General features: G+C 40.4%; 1 protein-coding gene across 4 annotated transcripts in view; it reads left to right on the forward strand.

Moving 5' to 3' along the window:
• Positions 1–20,004, forward strand: part of foxp2 (forkhead box P2) — a 96,947-nt gene that overhangs the window by 1,714 nt on the left and 75,229 nt on the right. For all 4 annotated transcript variants that reach the window (XM_041977381.1, XM_041977380.1, XM_041977382.1 and 1 more), the window contains exons 2-3: positions 6,957–7,025; positions 7,639–7,704. The gene's annotated coding sequence lies outside the window, so the exon portion shown is untranslated. The remainder of the gene's footprint in view (positions 1–6,956; positions 7,026–7,638; positions 7,705–20,004) is intronic.

Consider the following 20,004-nt stretch of genomic DNA (forward strand, 5'->3'; position numbering starts at 1 on the left):
TCTTGTTTATTTGTTGGGGTTTTGCGTGTGTGAGTGTGTGGGGTACAAGATTTTGTAAAACGGGATGCATTTTCCTCTCTAAGGTGAGATGGAGAGAGACCTGCCATTAGTCTCCCTCCAAGAGTGACCGTTGTTGGGAGCAGCACACTTATTACCCCGGCTCTCCCCTCTCTGCGTCCATTTTTTGATTGCTGCATTCATCATCGGGTGGTCGTGCTCTACATTATGGTAATAGGAAAATGAATGTCCTCCACAGGATTAATGTGTATACCCTGTCATATGTTTCAATCATTTATCAAAATTAAGAATCAGCTTTCAGCTCGGTGAACACTGGTTGCTGCAGGATTTTGCCTTTTAGATATGGAAATAGTTGCTTGCTGAGGTGAAGCAGAGTGCTTTGTTATTTGTGATTATGTGAAAACTCTGTGCATTTCCAGTGAATGCTTAACCTAATTGACAGGAGTCAAAATATTCAGTTGCAAATTTAGACAATTGCACAGATTGCATGAATTGTGTTTTGAGAGAGTTGATTTTGTAAGCAATGAAACACTTGCTCACTTTTACATTAGCTTATGAATTGCACTGTCACCCATCCCCCAACACCTCTGTAATTACTCAGACTGTTCGCTTGAGGTGTTGCTACATTGGTGGGGGGGAGTGGTTAAAACGATCAAGAGAGAGGTGAACTGGCATCACTGTCCTAAACATGTCCCAGAGCCCATGTACATACGCTACCCAATGTGTGTTCACCGTGGCTATCTTTGCCCTGTTACTAAACTTAAAGGCAATTTAGTAGTATATGTTGAGGTTTCATCTCAGTTAACTTGATAGAAATGTTTCCATGACAACCTCCATGCAAGCTAAAACGACCTGAAGTGATCAAGCCATTTTTTTCTTTTCTTCTTCTTTTTTTTTCTTATTTCTTATCTCCTTCTCCCCTTCCCTTACTCCTTGGTTCCATCCCCCAGTAAGAATGGAATTTGTGTTGACAGTTTTGGCCTTTAATGGCACTTTTGTGCCGCTCAAAAGTATTTGTTTACCAGGATCATATGCTGCAAGCTGTCAGCCTCAGAGAGATTGACTTCTAAAGATAAAAGAGTGTATTACATGCTTAAGAGGCCACCCTTCTACACTGTAATTATCCACATCACGGTAATGATGTTTTGTGTGCCCCAGTTACTAAGAGTCTTGAGACAGCTCAGACTTTTTTAGTTACGCTCTGGGTCACTTCTTAAGCTCGACTAGACACTTTTGTAGAAGAGAAACGTTGTGACTCCTTGGCTGGTGAAAGCTACACAGGGTTGGGTCAGGGGATGCGGATTATAAAGGAGCTTGCAGGATCTGAGAAAAGTCAGCAACTTACTCGTTTACAGTTTGTTTTATCTTGGCTCATAATCTTTTACAGTCTTGTTTTTTCCTGGATGTAATGTTTGCTTTTTCAAGTTGGAAAGACTACAAGGTTATGTATTTACTTAAACAAAAATAATAAAGCGTCAAAATATGCTCCATAGTTTTGCATTGCCCCTCTCTCCGAGGATTATAAAGGCCAAAAGCAAATGACCAAAATCTCTCAGGCAATGAACTGTAGTTTTTGGCTGGTGTGTATAATCTCACCACGTGTTGGGCTCTGAAATGGAAAGGCACATTAATGCAAAGTTATAAAACAAACTTTGGGTTTGTGTAAACAATGTTTCCTGAATGTATGTAAAATAATTCAGGCTTTTCATAAAGTTCTCTTGGCACTGTAGCCTTGACCGTGACCTCACCTCATGTAATTCTCTCCCTTTCTGCTCACACTCAGAGCTGCAATAAGCCGGACGTTTCACTCTGTTTTTCCAATAAACTATGTATTCTTTTAATCAGAGCAAACCAACATTTTTCCCCACCTTTTCTTGTTAACAGTTGCAACATGGTGCGAAGGCATTACAGCTTTTATTGAGGCTACGGTCAGGACAGTGTCCTCATGTGGAAAAAAAAATGTGTTGGTTTTGGGGTCTTGCCCTGAATAAAAGACAGAGGGTCAGTCATGGTAAAAGGCAAGGTCAGCATTGCTCATGCTGCATTCAGCTACCAGCCTGTCACTTGTAAACAGTCAAACATCATGTGGGGCATCACTGATGCTAAGACTGGTAGCTAACACTGCCATTGTTTAAATGGCCTTTGTTAAGACAGCTCTTGCATCCTTTAGATTAACTGTAAGTAGTGAGATATCTGCACTGCACATTCTACAGAGCAAACATGGAGACAGTCAGATATTTTTTGTCTTATGAGTAGTGGCTCACAATTGAGAACTAGATTGGTAGAGCGAATAATATAAGATAATTGATGTAAGTGGTAATCATAGCATTAATATCTTTGTTTCAGTCATAGTCTGTCTAATATTGATGAGATGTATCCTGTTCAGAAAGAGAGAGGTACTATGTTCTCTGTGCCGTTCATCTCCAAGGATCTTTCCTCTTTACCAGACACAGAGAAGGAGAAAAAAAAAATGTTTATTTCTAACATGTTGTGGGTGGAAAAAAACATTGAGGGGGGGGGGGGGCATTGTGACAATAACCATTTTTGACAGGCACATTAGGCTGCAGAAAGAGCATCCAGCTCGGGGCTGAGGGCATATGGTGCTGCCTTCTGCTGGCATAGCTTTAGACCAAGTTACAACATTCACACAGGGTCACGACTGTCTCAGGTTTGTTCCTTCTGTCTCACTCATCTAAATAAAAACAGTAAGAATAATGCAAGTGGGGGGTTGGGCAGGAATGGGCAGTGGTCTGGAGGCTGGGATTGTCGCACACTAGCTGTGTCTTTTAGAAAAGGACTACATGATTGCTCAAAGTCATGCCCCATTTGTGTCAGGACATAATATGGTCAAAGTATAGCGGGGAGACATTTGACATTTTCAGAAATGCATCTCTTTAACTTTGGATTTAGTTACACCCACACTCCTTTCACCTCAGTTTGTATTTTCTGGCTTGCAGTATAAATGTAACAAAGAAAATAAGTAGCAGTTATCAAGTAAAAGAAAATATGATGCAGTGATTTTTTATCTTCTTTCATCATCTGAACACCCAGCTCATGCTCCTTGATGGCAATCCCTAATCCCATTCTAAACAACAGCCACTTTTTCCACCACATTGGCTCTCCTAGGTTTTCTTCTTTGTAATGTGGATTGGATGGACTTAGATAATGTTTAGGATGACGCAGGGCTTTGGTTTGAAGGCTGCAGATCAGTGGGAGGGTAATTACAGCCTACTGTGCGGCTTCCTGGATTTTCCCTGGATCACAGCTACAGGCCGTGAAGCTCAGCTTCCAGTGCAGCTCTGAGAATTAAATAAAATGGCCACAACATATGGACCCAGCAAAACAATGGTTTATTTTTTTATATATTTGATGAGTAGTTTTTTAATTTAGATTGTCACTTCTGGCAAGCAGCAGGGCAGATGGTGCAGACTTGAGTGCCCATCAGAGCCTAAATACCTCCAGGCAGCTGTTGGTCATAAACTTTTTTTTTTTTTTTCTTAGCATTTTTTTTCTGTACTTTCTCTCTTTAACATGGCTTGGGTCAAGAGGAGTCAAACCTGTTAGAACACCTGTTCCTCCATATGCAAATCTGTTGTTTTGTCATTTCATTAAGCAAGGCAAAAAGACAAGAGTCCCTTGTGGTTGTAAATGCGGCTGGCACTGGGCCCATTTGGCATGCTACTCAGCAAAAAGATGCTTAAGGCGGAGTTAGGGGAGGGACGAGAAGTTGGGATTCTGTAGCAAAGCGACTCAACCATTAGGTGCCGTCACATCGCAGCTCAATTTGGATGGGTTCCCAAAATTCGAGTGAAAGATGTTGTGCCGTTGAATAGGGGGGTAACTCCCTCTCATTATATGTCTTTATCTTGCTTGGAAAGAGGATCTGTAAGTGAATGACGAAGGACATGCTTAAAGTCCAAAAACTGGCACACGCGTGCCTGCCACACGCCTCCTTCCACCACTTTCCCCCACCACCCCCCACCCACTCCGTGTCCTCTCCTCTGTCGCCCTCCTCTCCCTCCTCCCATCTTCATCCTTTCATCATCTGGCACCCTCCTGCAGCGCTCGCCTCTTAACCACATGTGCCAGCGCACGGCCTGCTCTTGCTCCGGGGCTAATTGTTCACTGGTAAACTGCACACTCGTCGGTGGGGGTCTCCCCTTCATCCAAACATTGGGTTGCAAAGCGCAAAGTGGTGGTGGCGGCGATGATGGTGATGTTGGGGTTACAAGATCACGATCTCTCCATGCAGTTTATTTTTCTCGTATAAGTCTGGAGATTGTCTGTTGTAATCCGTCCTGCATGCTGAATGCAACAAATACACCATGAAATTAAAGGTTATTGCGGGAGCGTAATGCCTAAGACTACCAGAGCTGTGTGTAGTCCTGGGAAGAATGAGAAGGATAACAGAGTATGTGTCTATTTCTACCTCTGATCAGTGACACTGATTGATGCTGTTTGATTTCCTTTCATTAACTGGATATTTCCTTTGCTCACTTTGTTTTCTAATTTTTCACTAAAACTAACCTGTGACCCATTTAATCTATTTCAAGTTCTTCTAATCATAAAAAAAAAAAACTTTTAAAGTTTTTCATTAAGTGCCTTCTTTATAGACATGGATGGATGGATGGATGGATGGATGGATGGATGAATGGACGGACGGACGGACGGACGGACTAGTCCCAGTGTTGGGTTAATCTCATCTGATAACTGAGGCCTTCCTCTTCTTCCTGTTTCTCATTTCTTTCTTCCCACTCTTTGTCCTCCTCCTCCCCCTCCTGCCTCCTCTGCCATGGCTTGGTGGGTCTGGTTTGCAGGTTTGCTCCTCTCTCACCACACAGAAGGCATTAAAGCCAGGCCCCACAAGCCCCCTCTGATATGGGAGAGTTCATTAGAGATGTGCCTTTGATGGGCAGCCTTTTCATGTGACTACCGGTTTTTCAAATACCTTGATGTAGAAGCTTAAGAAGGCATTGTGCAGTAAGCCCTCCTTTTGATGCGACTTATTTAGATCTGCATAGTAAATCAGGGGGGAGTAAATAACCAGCCAGCAGATGGAAGCAAGGAGATAAGGCAGCAGCGAACAATCGCATTTGTATTTTGTTATGATGTTGACAGCAGCTAAAATTCACTAATCTAGAGCCACTGATCTGCATTTCAAAGAAATCTCATTTAGCAGCAGGGAGGATAAAGTTCCTCTCATTGTGCCTATTTTATTGCATTCTTCGCTAATTTATCTGCCCACAGATTTAACGTGCAAGGCTTGGTGGTAGGAGCCGGCGTCCGTGCGTTGCATAGGGGGTCTTAAATACTGTGAAAGCGGTTACGTCTAGACTGTGAGCAGAGGGTAATTACACGTCTGACCATGAATAGAATGAGTTTGAAGACTCATCTTTCTTCGGTCGGGCCTGAATTGCTCGACTAACGCTGATAAGGAGCATTTGGTCCCCACAGAAATATTGCCAGTGACTTCCCATAGCAGCCCCCCCCCCCCCCCCCCTTTTTTTTTCCCCCCCAAGACCAAGGATGGTATTTACTTTTAAGATAAAGTTATTGTGTACAGTAATCTGACTTGTTAGCATAATGTTTTCTTTCATGGCAAGGCCCTCCTTTTTTTGCAGAGTGGAGGTATTTGTGGTGTGGGTCTTAAATAGTTTATCTTGACTCAGTGTGTGGACGCTTTATGTAAATATCAGCCTATAGCATTATTAGACCTTCATGAATACTTGAAAGCATTTGCCATATTTATAAGTTGATAGAATTTACAGATGGTTTTACATTTGGCATAAAATCATGTATGGTATTTGTAAATCCCCACGAATTGGGGGGTCATACAAACTAATAGCATGCCAAATGCTTTTCTGTTGAATAAAATATGACGTCTGCACAGCTCAGAGAAGGTGAAGTCTGCATAGGGGCAAATAATTTAAGAAAAGTGGTATTACCTTGTATATTTAAAGGGTAGCCCACAGAGATAGGCTATTATAATGATAAAAAAAAGAATTTTTCTTAAACATTTTAGTGCCCCCCCCCCACACCACCACCACCACCTCAAGCCTTGTTACCTTGCTCCTGGTAACTGTTGCAATCTGTGCAACATTTTCCTCAAACTCACAACAGTGAAAAATTATAGCAGTTGGCATGTTTTGTTTTCAGCTGTGCTCTTTTGAGCTGAGGGCTTTTTGTACAGTTCAGAGAGCACATTCCTCAGGATTCAGCAGCCGCTGGTTGCCTGTAGGGGTCATTGGAATTCTGGTAGAATAAAAGAGGGAGAGAAAAACACACACACATCTCCAAGAGGAACATCCAGGCCATTTCGTGCCCCTCATGCCCCCAGCAGCAGAAGCTGGCCTTAGCCATGCTTTTAGAAGCATTTTTTTTTCTCCTAAATGTAATGCATGTCCAGTAAAAATGTCCAAAGCCATCAGTAGCTGCAGTTGTGGTGTTGCACACTCTTGTTTGAGTTGTGTGATTAACACAAAAAATCATCAATACTAATGGTCTCTAGCATGTGTGCAGCGACTCAGAGGGCTGAATGGGGGTACATGAGAAATCAATTGTGTCAGGTTAACGGTGTGATTTACTCTGCGTTGAGAGCTCGAGCCTTCCAGGCACTGCACCTTTTAACTTACAATGATATCAGTGTGTGTGTGTGTGTGGGGGGGGGTGCTTGTACTTAAATCTACATTGCCTGTCGGTGCATGCACTTTCACACACACACTCTCTCTCTCAGGCTTCACAGCAAAATCCAGGTGCACTTTGTTGTTTCAGTTTCAAAGTTTATTGCTTTCACCTACACACTATACAGAAAATAGTTATGCAATCCACCATCTAGCCCACACTTGTCTGCAACAGCAGAGAATGCACCAAAAGGACAAAAATCATTGCGTGAAGTGTATTTGGACTAATTGTATACTTTTTGTCTTCTCTTATCTCAGCGACCTGACATCGCTGGACTCCTACCCCCACACTGTGACGAACAACAACAGCAAGTTCTCTCCCTTAGGGTAAGTAATTGAACATGGTTCCTTCATGTCCATCTGTCAAAGAGTCCTTAACCTGGATAAAGATTAGAGGAACATCTAGCTGTGTGTTTTGAGCACTCAGTATGAAGAAGTTTATCCCCAAGTGTTCCACTGTGATTCAAGAATAGTTTTATGAACAGTTCTGGCTTGATGGTGATACAGTTTTGTTAGTCCTTTGTGTTTGGATGATTGTAAACCGTGGTGGGGGTCATAGGGTTCCCATTCCTTCTCAAATGTAACAAATCTTCATCTTGTCCACCTTGATAGAATTCCCCCTCCACTGGGCAACCTCTCAGTTGTGCCTGTTTGGTTTTCACACCCCAAGGATTTTCAATCTACTCTCACTTAGATGTTATGGTATGCACTGTGGCTGGCAAATGTGGTCAAGCTCAAAATTCATGTTTTGTATTTATTTAGCTGATGTCTTGATTAAGATTTGTTGCAGAACTAAAAAGGATAAAGGGAATGAGGGTTATCATTGCTTAACTTCATGATAGTATGCATTACTGCTGCCTGATGATAGAGATTTTTTTTTATCCTTTTTCATTGTGTGTTCAACTCATATCACAGGCTAGTTTCATATTTTTCTCTTTAGGATGAAATATGCACACTCTGCATCCATAGAAGAAAGCAGAAGACACACAGTGTGAAGTGCAAAGTGGTAAGTAAAAGCAGTTTTGATTGACTTTTTCTGTGACTGTTGTGTTGTCTTCCAGGCTAATGTGTCTCTTGTGATGAGCCATATCAGTTATAACTGTTGATGGTTTGGCATTTGGTAAATCAGGACTCTGATTTGGTAAATGAGAGTCCTGGGTGCTGAAATTAAACGCAGCAGAGCAAAGTACAAGTAAAGTTAACTTTGTGCTTAATGTCATATGGATATTTTATTACATGGTCTGGAAGGACTTGGTGTGACTTTATTAGAAAAGCAGAAACGGTAAAAGAAAAAAGAAGTTATTCTAAACTGTCTACCATCTTACACAATATAAGAAAGAAATAGGAAATATGGGAGATTAAAAGCTGTAGTAGGTAAATTCACAAATAATTCAGAGCCATTACAATTTAAGTAAAGGGCATAAATGAAAACAAAACATATTCTGGATATAGGAATTCAACTGAATTCCACTAATTGATTTTTTTTTCCAGTGAAATTAGTGAAATTCTTTTTGAATAATTTGCAACAAAAACTAAAAACTGTTCAATTTATTCCAATGTTATTTCTCAGCCTTTTACGTAATAAATAAATAGCCTAACTGGTTCTGCTGAAACTGGACATAATTACAGAAAACACATTTTTGTTCCAAGTTAATGATTTAAACTTATGCTTGTCATCAGTTTGTTGAGGAGTTCTGAGTCATGTGATGTGAACCAACTATTATTTCTGCAACATGACTGCTTGTGATCATTCTGTTAAATGCATTCATACTGTATGAGTTTAGGAACATAAAACTTAAAAACCAAGTATAAGAACTGAGGACGGTCCTGAAGACTCAAGCTTTTGGTCAAAGGAATAATATCTTTGTGTGTGTGTATGTGTGTGTGAGTGAGGGATTTTTTTTTTGTTTTGTTTTTTTACATGGAATGATTTGCTACTAGTCATTATGGCAGCAACATTATTTTCAATGATGAAGTTATTTAGTGAAAAATGTACGCCTGGGTATGCAGTAGAGGGACTTGATTTTGACTTCATTTTTTATTTTCTGATATTCACTGATTTTTTGGCTGTTTCTCTCTTTTTCTTCTTTTTCTATTAAACATCATTATAAATTTCTGTAACATCTAAAACAAAGATCTTGAAAGAAGCAAAGATGCTGAGCAACTTATCTATAGTACCAGCTCAGACTCCCCAACAGTTCCAACTTTCCAAAGTGAAGAAGAGTCCAGATATGCTTTTCCACCTAAAAGAGATTTAAATATTAGTTCTTAATTTGTCTAGTACACTGTTAAATCTTCAAAGATGAAGTCTTACTGCATATCTGCTGGCCTAAAGAAGTCCTTCTAATCATTGCAAAAAAGTGTAATTGCCCCAGTAGTGCAAGCCATGGTTGCAGTGTAGTCATATATATATATATATATATATATATATATATATTTAAAAAAATCTACAGCAATTAAGCATATCTTTGGCTGCTTTAAAGAAGCTGCAGTTTGGGCTGAACAGCCCTCTGCTCATATTTCCTGTTTGAAAATGATTTCTTTACATAGATCAGAGACCTCTTGTCACTCCATTTTCAATCCCCAAATGGTTTCTCTTAAGCTTGTGAACAGTCGTCCCTGTGAGTGGGCAAACAGGGGAAACCTCCATGGGTCTTTACCCTGGGCACTAAAAGCAGTCGAGGGGGTAGAGGCAAAAAAATCAAAGGGATTTGGATCATTCCCTATTGGTAGCTTCCTTTGTGTAGCTGATTTTGGATTGGTGGAGAAGGTGAAAACTGCAGGATGGGATGTGGGGGTGGATAGAGATCAGGAAAAGCAACTCCCTCCCTCTCTTTTTTTTTTCTAATCTTTATCCACCATTAACCCCAGTGCCCCAGTGTGTGGCTGAGATCAGGGCCTTTGGTCAATCCCCCATTCACTGCCACCCAGAATATTTTAAAGTTAAGCCCCATCGCTTAACAAAAAAAGTCTTACTCATCAAAGGTTTACTTTCCTTGCTTTCCCTCTCTGTCCCAAGGATCTGCAGCCGTTCTTCACGTGCCCTTCTCCTTCCATGGTCCACTGTTTTGTCCTCACTCTCAGGCAAAAAGAAGGGCCAGTTGGAAAAAAAAAGTTTTGAAGTTCCCAAGTCTGCATTTTCAACTTAATGAAGTTTGGTTTGGGTTCTCATAATCTTGTGCCATGAGCAAAATGAGCAAAGTGATTGGACCAATGTGAACATAGAAAGTTTTTTTTTTTTTTTTTTAATTTTTATATAACTGATATCTAACCCCCATCCGAACCCCCTCCCCCACCCATTGGGCTTTGCTGATGAGAGTGACCCATGATAGTGTTGACCCAGTTTGAGAATTTAACCATAACAAGACTGATTTCAGTCCAGGTCTCGAACACAGTATAAACATTTCAGATTCTTTCTCTCTTTTTTTCCCCATGCAATAGCCTGTGCTAGCAACTGTCATCTATTTGACTTTAACATATCTGAAAGAAAAATGATTGAGGGTCTGCTTAGGAAAACAAGCAAGGATGTGGATGTGCAGTGTGGATCAGTGTGTAGGTCAGGAGTAAAGAGAAGAAACTGCACGAAGAGTGTTTTTCCAGAGTGCACAGTTGCCATGAGAATGAAGGCAGAGAGATGGGAGATGAGAAGACTCAAAATGAGTATTGCCATCATTACTTAAGAGAAGATAAAAAGTCATTGATCCTCATGGCAGCCTCCTGTTTCTTTTTTTCTCTTTCACTCTAAATCTATTTTGAGGAAGAATTTGTAGCTTTAGAAATTTTAACAGAGGCATAAAAGAATCAATTTGCCCTCAGCATAGGTGGCCTCAGCACATTTTGGAGCCTTGCCAATAGTCCTAGATGTGCAACGCATATTAGGAATGACTGATTCTCTAAAAATGAGTGATTTCAAACACCCTGCATGCACTAGCTTAATTTAAAAAAAAAAAAAAGAGAGGGTTCTAGTGTTTCATGTGTTATTCTTTCCCTTCAATTTAATTGGAGAAATGTTGGGTGCGGAAGCTGGGCTCGATGGCATCTCTCCAAGAGCCTGAGATTATTGTGAAACCCAACCTGAGGCAGTCATGACATCAGAGAGGCCTGACATTAGGTTGAACTCCTTCTTTCAGGTGGGGAGAATTACGAGTGGCTTCACTCGCAGGTGATCGTGTCCAGTGAATCAGTCGCACACAGTCGCGCATTCTTCTCCCAAGGTCTAAGCACTGATTGTCTTGACATATTGAACTTGTGTGTTATCACTAAACTGTCACGGAGCCTCATTTTTCAGCCTGCACACATAGTCCAAAGTTTATGTTAGCCCTTCACAGTACAGTGTTTTATAGGGATATCGTCATCATGACACAAACTAAATATACAGTAATTTAACCAACTGATGAATTTTGTTTATCTCAGGGTCTGCACGCTGCATTAGTGTATAGACACACCTCGAGTTCCCAAGAAATTTCTAAAATGCAAGCATCTCATGCTACATGTTAGCCCCAGAAATGGAGAAAATGCATCTTTCTTTTTGTGCTATACTGACTTCATGGCGATGAACTTTAGGTAAGACTTGTCATTACTTATATAAAACAAAGGTTTATGTCAATGTAAAGCATTCCGATAGTCCCACATTTTATATTTGCATAAGAAGTTTTAATTAAGTGCATCAAAAGTGCATGTCTTAAACTGCTTTTATCAGAAAAATACAGTTTTATAATTAAGATTGGATCTATCTCCTACTCTTGTACATTTTTTCATTCTTTGCTCTCTCATAAGTAAAAGTTTCAAATCAAACCATGAGGTCGCAGCTACTGAAAAAAAGCTTTTTCTCCAGAGGCAGCATGCCAAGTCCTTTGTTCATAATGATCATTTGATCGCAGCTTGAAAAGGGATACCGGTGGCAGCGAAATCCTACAACAGCTAGGAATCTGACTTCCTCGCCACAAACCGCAAGCCTAGACAGTGCAAGTGTTACTACCTGCTTGGAGGCAAAATGGGCAGAAAGTATTCATGTGTGTGCAATAACACACTCTCCCAGCATGCTCGATTTGGGTCATAGAGCTGACAGACAGTGGAATGTGAATGTGTGTATGTTGACAAACTCCAATGCACTCTGAATGGGGTTTGTGATTACACCTCATCATGCGTGTTGCATCGGTCCTGTCCCTGGCCCCCGATCCCCCTTCCCCTCCTTTCTCTCTGCCCTTCACTTCCTTTTCACTTGCTCCCTCTCCCCATCTCTCCCCAGTGCCTCTTGGGCAATCATGTGGTCACACTACCTGACTCCTTGCTGCTCAAGAGTGCAGTTGACAAAAACAGCCCAAGGCCCGTCATGTGGAAAAGATTCAGTCGGCATACAGCATACATCCCAACCCCTCACCCTACAACTCCATACTTTCTCCCACTAACTAACTGAAGCACCAAAGTGTTTCCGTTTTCTGCTCACCTGTGAAGGGAAAGGCCATTGCTCTTCTCCTGTCTGCGTGCGTGAAAGTAGATAGCTGTATGTTTGCAACTCTGTGGCCACAGTGCGTGGAGGCTGCTTTAAACAGTCTTACGCATGTAGGTATGGGTGTTATTCACCATCTCCCTCCCACACTCTGAGAGGCCCAGGCAGTTTCTCTTTGTCAGTTGAGTTGCACTCCTCATGTCATGTAACATAAAGCTGGCGGTCAGTGAGAGCTCTCAGCTGTCAGTCAGCTTGGTGGTCCTGGCCTGTCAGGCTGCTCACCTGTGTTTATTGGACAAGACCTGCTCCACATTACCCAGGGAGAACATCTTGTCTCCTTGCCTTTTCTTTTTTTCTTCCTCTCACCTTTGCTTTTTCTTTCATTTTGTTTTTGTCTCTTTTTATCATTCCCTATGTCTGTCTTGCTCCTTCTCCTCATATTTTAAAACAATATCACTTTTTATTTAGCTTCTCTCTTTCATTTTTATAAATCCAACACAACCTTTTCCCCAGTGTTCTCCCTGCTGTCCTATACAATTTATTTTTTCTGGCTTTCTGTCCTTTTTTCTTCTTCTTTTGTTTCCCCTATCCCTCTTTTCCAGCTGTATGTTTTTATTTTGTATTATTTTGGGACCTCTTTGTCAGACTTTGGGTTTAAAGCTGCACCGTCTCTTTGGTGGCAGTGTTCATCTTTTCTCTGCACCTGGCTGAGCACACGCACGAGCTTGCATGCACAGCCGCTCGATGGCTGATTGAAACTTGTGTCTCAAAGTTGCTAATGTTCACTGAAGCATTATATTGTAGATAAAGTAAATAAACTGGGCTACCATGGGAGGAATCTCTGGAATAGACTGCAGCAACCTAATGCATGATACACACACCAATGTGCATGCATGTGGCCTTACAGAGGCTTTCTCTCTTTCACTTACACACACATGAAGACACACATGCATCAAGTGAACGGCTGAAAACATGTCACTGATGTTTGAGGTGTGAGGAGAGCTGGGGTGGGAGATATTTTCTATGGCTCAGGAATTTCACAAGTTTAATGTTTTTTGAGGAGCTCTCTAGAAAAGTAGCAGCTGTACTCAAAGATCTGCAGTGAAGTGGCCGCTTATATAAGCAGAATATAGTAAAATGTCCATACATATACATTATAATACTAAAGGTGTTTTTTCTTTAGCCAGAAGTCATCTTCTGCTTCTTTTATTCACATTCACTTTTTCTGAACTTCGTAATTCTACTTTTCTTTTTCGAAGAAGTTTCTGTCAAACTCTGCAGTTCCATTCAAATGATTTTTTTTGGAAAGACTTATTAGCATGGCTTGTTAGCATACTGGGTAAATGGAAGGCAGAGTCCACAAAATGATCCCTCAAGTAAATGTGTAAGTGATGGGGCAAAGCCACAGATCAAAGAACTTTGCCTTCATATTTCCATGTGGTATTATATAAAACTCACTTGTATTCACTGTCGCTCCATTCTGTGCCGTAAAGTGGTATAGGTGACATGGTAATACATTTGTATTGTGCCCACTGATAAATACTCTACCAGGTCTTTCTCACTCCGTTGCCTTCGAATGTGTCCGAACAGAGACTGTATTGTCAAAGGCATGGGGGTCATTCAAATCTCAGTCTCCCTCCCTTTTGCCTTTTGTCAAATATTTCTGCGCGGGTGATAGTTTTCTCATTTATTTAGTGAATAGTCCACGAGCGGAGAAGAAAAAGAGTTTTGCATTATGGAAATGATGGAATGGGTTATAATCTCCCACATATTCATCACAGCAGACATTGGACCCTTGTGATACCGTCCTCCATTTGGCTATTGTTCCCGCTCTCTCTTTGCGTACTGTTCCTCTCAATGGGCAAAGCAGGCTTTAATCCTGTCTCCTTTGGAATGACAATGTTTACCAGCTATCATTCAATATGGAGCCAGAGGTACAACACACACATCACTCTTAGTAAATGCTGTTCGAATGAGCTGGGACCAACTGCAGAAAGGTATTGTTAGCCCTCTGAGGAGGAAATATTTGGACATTTTTATGTGAGATTTGCAACCTCAGAGAGTTTAACCCTTTACCGCTTGACCCATTAAATGATGAGCAGAAAATTCCGATTTTCTTAATCTGAAGTCTTTATTTGCCCTTTATCAAAATGTAAATGAAAATATGTTCTGTTTATGTTTGTATATGTCAGAATTATTGTAGTTCTAAAGGTATCCACCAGGGGCAAAAGACATGAATCAGATTGTATAAAACAGGGTTTTTAATTCCATCCATCCACCCACCCTCCCACACATCCTTCCATCCATCCATCCATTTAAGTTTTTACCATAAAGTGATACAATAGGTCTCAGAAACATTATGTAATATGATACATTAAGTGTTATGGGGTTAACTTTGTTTTTATGCTTTTTTATCCATTAAAGGTAGAGAGAAAAAAAAACAAAAAACAAACACAAAGTATGATTGTACCTATATTATACATGGACATGCCAGCAGTGGGTGATAACTGCCTATAAAAGAGGATTAAAGTTGTAAATGTCGACAATAAGTTGGCTTTGAAATTATGTGTTTGAGTGGATGTCTTTTGAGTTGATCAGACACATTCTTGCAAGGACACATTCTTTTTTTTTTTCTTCATTTTTCTTTTTTTGTCTCTTGTCAAGGTTTGTATTTATAGTAAACACCCCCCTAGTTTTTTTAACCAGCTTATTACTTATTAGAAACACATTGTGGTGCTAATGAGATTTGTAAATGGACAAAAACAAGAATTAGTGGCAAACTAATGTGTTATTAGCTCTATTTTTTCCACTCCCTATTTCCTTCCACCTACCACACTATTTTGCTGAAGACTTGACAGTATTATAGATTAATGCCATAGCTGCTAACAATCATTACTGTGTTTTCAACATTGTGTCAGCAACCGTTTCCTATCATCACCAACAATCCCCAGCTATACCTCTGGCATGTGTCTTCTACTTTGGCATTGACTAAGAAATGAAAAACAATCGCTTCGACCTGCGGCAACCCCTCCTGACGCACAGTCAGTTAAATGGTTTGTAAGACGTTTAATTACCAAACGGTATAATCGTTATTCATCTCATCATTAGATGTATGATATTAAGTGAATCGCCTCCCCTGGGTCCCTGTGTTTCACAGATCAATAGATTTAGATGATGCTTGAAGGGACTGGGGGGCTGGGTGGGCAGTTAAATCACTTTGGAGGCCCTTCATATGAACGCACACATTGTCCCTGTGATGAACAGTGGTGACATCCACCCACGTATTTGTGCAATTAGCTTCTATATAGGTTTAATTATGCTAATTTCTGTGTCTGCACACCAGAGCGACAGTATGTGACTTTTTAAAAGGGATTTACAGCTTCTGGGTTTATTTTGATGGTGAAAGGACATGTAACAATGGACAAGGTTATGGCACCACACATCCCCATCAGCGCACTGCTTGCGTTTGCACTTTGGGACACTTTGTTGGTATCAAGCATTGTTTGAAGGCAATGTGGGGATTGCTAATACAGCATGTACACCTCTGAGGCCCAGGAGCCTGCAGCTTGATACCGCCTGTCTTCCCAGTGTGAATATGGCTGAGTGGTGATCAGGGAGTTGCTGCACCAGAAGCTGCTATTAACTCCAGCAAGCACTACTAGCTTCAGTTAATTGTCCATTATCTGCTATTATCTAAGCTCTCCCTTTCTCTTTCTCTTTTATTCTTTCTCACTCATGACTGTAGCCATCACTGCCAGTTTCACACGATGTAGCTACTTCTTTTTTCTGCTTTTGCAGCCTTAAATCAATGCTGCAGCGAAGTCCTGGAAATTGACTTCAAATAATAATAAAGTTTCCCTTTGTTCCTGAGGTAGCTGGAACAGCTTTATGAACATGAAGTCAGCAAGTCATCATATTTATTTCTCTTCTTATCATCTCCACTGGAGGTGGAGGTGCTCACATGCTTAATATCCCTATCCAGAGTATTTGAATATTTGAATAGTATTTAGTTACAAAAGCATACCAAAGTTTAGAATATATTTGAATGTGTAATTTAAAAAAAAGGGAGACATCTCCTTGACAAGAAAAAAAATATATTTTGGATAAAAAAATACTGTTAATTAAAGGTTACCAAGTGAGACCAATATCTTGTTCTGCTTTTAGCTTGATAAGGTGACAAATTTATCTTCTTAGATGTTTGAGGAATCCTCAGAAATTTCACTTGATGGCACTGTTTTCCTTTTTGCTCCTGCTGAAGCAACAGGGCATGTTTTATGCATGCCGGGCACAATGTGAAAAGCCTGGTTGTGCCACAAATCTGTGTGTCTTTCTTTCTCTTCTCGTCCCAGAGCTCCAAGGAGCGGGCGGAAATACTGACAATAAAATAATGCACTGCACTATTTTTAAAAGAAAATAATCATGGCCTAAATAAAATTATCAAAATGCAAGTGCACATTGACACAACTGCTGCTCTGAAGTTTATTAACTTTTAAATATTTTGGGTTTTTTTAGGTCATTGTTTTGTTTAATGCTGTATTTGCTTAAATGGGAAGTGTTTAGTCACTTCTAAACTCATTAAAGTGGGTGACATTTCCTTTTTTTTGTGTGTGATACTTAATTAATCCAAGAAAAGCTAGAACCACTCAGAGCGTAGAGCTCTACCAAGCCGTAGGGTTACTCACCTGAGAAAACCCCCAAAGGCCCAACCGCCCGCCCAGTACCACCTGTATTTTGAACCTACTGAATTGCCAGATCCAGAATATCACAATGATCTGGGTCAAGCTATGTTGTTGGATTATAACATCTACCATTTTTGCCCAGTGAATCCGGACGTTATCTGATGAGTTAGAAACTGTAATGGCAAAATGTCTCCCAATAGTAAAGAATCCTTAAAAACTGTCCTGGATCCAGACAGTAATCCGTAATGAGTTATGTTGCTAACAGACAGTCAGACAAACAGAAAATGTAATAAAAAATTAATAAATAACAGGAGCAGATGAATGAGTGCAGAATAAGCTTTGGCAATGCTCCAACAAATGAATGAGGAAGACTTAGAGATGGTCAGCTCCTGACTCAGTATAATGGTCAGTATTTGATATTTTCTATTTGAAATACAAGCCCAAAGTAATGCCACATGGTAGTCAATTAATTATTCATTTAATGAAGCTTTGTTTCTTCTGAATGAAAAAATTAAAAGAAAAAAATCAAAGGGGAGAAAAAAAGGCCTCTGTAAACTGCACCTTTATCATTTTTTATGCTGTGTTGGCAAGGTGACAAAATAACCCCCTCTGGCGGTTCAAGGGGATATTTGAATGTTGGCAGTTCTAGTGTTAAAATATTCTTAATCCAGGCGGTGATCCAGATGAAAATCTAATCAGTTGTTTCTTATTCCATTCAGAAGATTTCCTGAAAATTTAATCAAAATCCGTCCATTACTTTTTGAGCTATGTTGCTGACAATGTGTCTTTCCATATACACCTTTTTCTCAATAGCCTCTTAATATATTAAGTTCTCGTAAGACAAATGCTGCAACATTAGGAAGTGTTGGTCTGGTGGTCCATGCCTCATGAGCACCCTGTAAGGAAGCCATACATCACAGTAAAAAAATAAACGGAGCTTGTATTTCAGCATCGTGCTCATCATAAATAAAGGTGTGCTACATATAATTGACGCTCGTCCATGAGGAACTCGGCTGGAGATGAGAAATGGAAATCTGTGTACTGGTAAATAGATAATCACACAAAAGTAATTGAGGTTTTCAAACCCCAATCTAGTCTGCCAGCATGAGCTCGTTTGCATGTTAATCACGTCAGTGATTTCCCTTCATCACAGGGAAGTCCGTGCACACTTCCATAACCAGCTTTTAATTGCATTTAAAATGTCACAGAGGTGGAACACATGTAATTTAGCCAGAACTGTGTCCAAATTAATGGGTACTACTGAGACGCTCCATTGGACAGGGTTGGAAATGAGAGAGGCTGTCCATTGTTTGGGTCTTTATTAAAGATGCCTCAGTCCTCTCCTCTCTTCGCGATAACGTCTCTACAGCACCTTTTTGAAGTGTATATCAAGACTTCAGAATGAAATCTGACAAGCATTTTGTGAATGATTTAACTCTACAATAGATGCCAACTTCTTGCAAAATAAGCCAAATGGATGGACATTAAAAAGCTGGAAAAAGAAACATCAAAGGAAGAGATCACAAAGTCAAAGTGTTGGGTTTTAAATGGAGAAAGGAATAGAGGAATAGTTTATTTTCTTTCATCACCAGGTGTTCTTTGGCGTATAAATTACTGAGATGATGTTTCCATAACACAGCTTAGGGCACTCCAGAGAGTGGAAACCTGCAAAACAGACCTATTTAATTTTTCATAGAGCTGGACCATCAGGAGCAATAAGCCAATATTCCTCTTTCCCTTTTCCAGATGCCTTTTGCACCACTATATCTTACCAAAACCCAACCCAAGCTTTTTCTTTTTCGGGAAAAGTAATAAATAAATAAATAAATAAATAAAAAGTTCTGCCGAGACTTACATGAAAGGAAGGAACTGTTGAAATGTTAATTTTACCATCTGCTGTCGAGGTCTGCTACCTTTTTTGTGTGTGTGAGTGTGTGTGTGTGTGTGTGTGTGTGTGTGTGTGTTTTTTTTTTTTTTTTCTTTTTTCCCCTTTTTAATTCCCAGTAGTTCTGTTCTGTTTCATGAATGTGCTGCTATTTTGGCCGTTTGAAGTTATGGGGTCTCTGTGAGCGTGGCATTGGCTGGCTGGAAAATACAATGCCACATGGTTGTGGAGACTGTCCCATTAGTTTCCTGTTTAGAGGCCTGTCCCTCCTGGTAACCCTGTTTCTTATACCAGTCCCAAGGTTCCAGTTACACATCCATGCCCACCTCCGGAACACAGTGTGTCAGGAAGGGGAGAGAGCAAGGGCAAGCCCAAGTCAGCAAGCAGGACTGAGTCTGCAAGCCTTTGGGGACCTATTTAGTCTGTTGATTTTAATGGCGAGGATTTTAATCACTTATTTACAAGACCCAAAGCACTGTTATCTAATAAAGTTTATTTTCACTCTCAGAGCACATTATTGCTCATTTTTCCTGTAAGCTCAACAAACCTTAGTGAATCCGAGATAGAAATTAAATTCTTGGTAGCTGTACTTTCCCGTCTTTATTTGTCCGGCCTTCTCATCACAGAAGTTGACACTTTTAAAAGCAAAAGTATACTGCCAAGTTTGCTGTGAAGATTTTGCCAAATGGATAGATTCCATTGTGAGATTTGATAGTTGGCAATTAGGGTGAGACATCCTGTGTGCAGAGTTGCTTAGCATTTTCCTTGGCTGGGACCAGATTGTTTAGTCTGCTTTCATTGTGAGCTGTTTCTGAGCTGCATTTGACGGTTGTTTGCAGAGCACTGGGGGAAAATGTGAGAGGGGCCAGTGCTTTTCTCTATTTATTTATTTTCCTCGTCCTTGGAGCTGGAATCTGATTTGTGTTCATGTTTCTCTATTCTCTCTGAGCGGTTTTTAAGTGTTGCTGCTGAAATCTAGACTCTGTATGACCTCACTGCACGGCCTGTGTTTCATTAATGACCAGCCCTGTGGTTTGGGGAGAGGAATATTTTTCATATGACACCGCCTTGCATTAGCGCGGAGCGGCAGCTGCACAACCACAAAACCATCCAATTTTGTGGCTTTGAAAGGTGTGAAAAGTTCAGCTCCCTATAGCAAGTCTTGCATTTATAATTATGTTCGGTGAATGCAAGAGTGCATGCATATGTGTCAAGGAACGGAACTACTGAATGCTTGTAAAAAAAACAAAAAAAAGACTGTTAATGAAACATTTGTCTTTCATTCTCATTGGC

Source organism: Melanotaenia boesemani, chromosome 23 (assembly GCF_017639745.1).
Source record: "Melanotaenia boesemani isolate fMelBoe1 chromosome 23, fMelBoe1.pri, whole genome shotgun sequence".
Lineage (NCBI taxonomy): Eukaryota > Metazoa > Chordata > Actinopteri > Atheriniformes > Melanotaeniidae > Melanotaenia > Melanotaenia boesemani.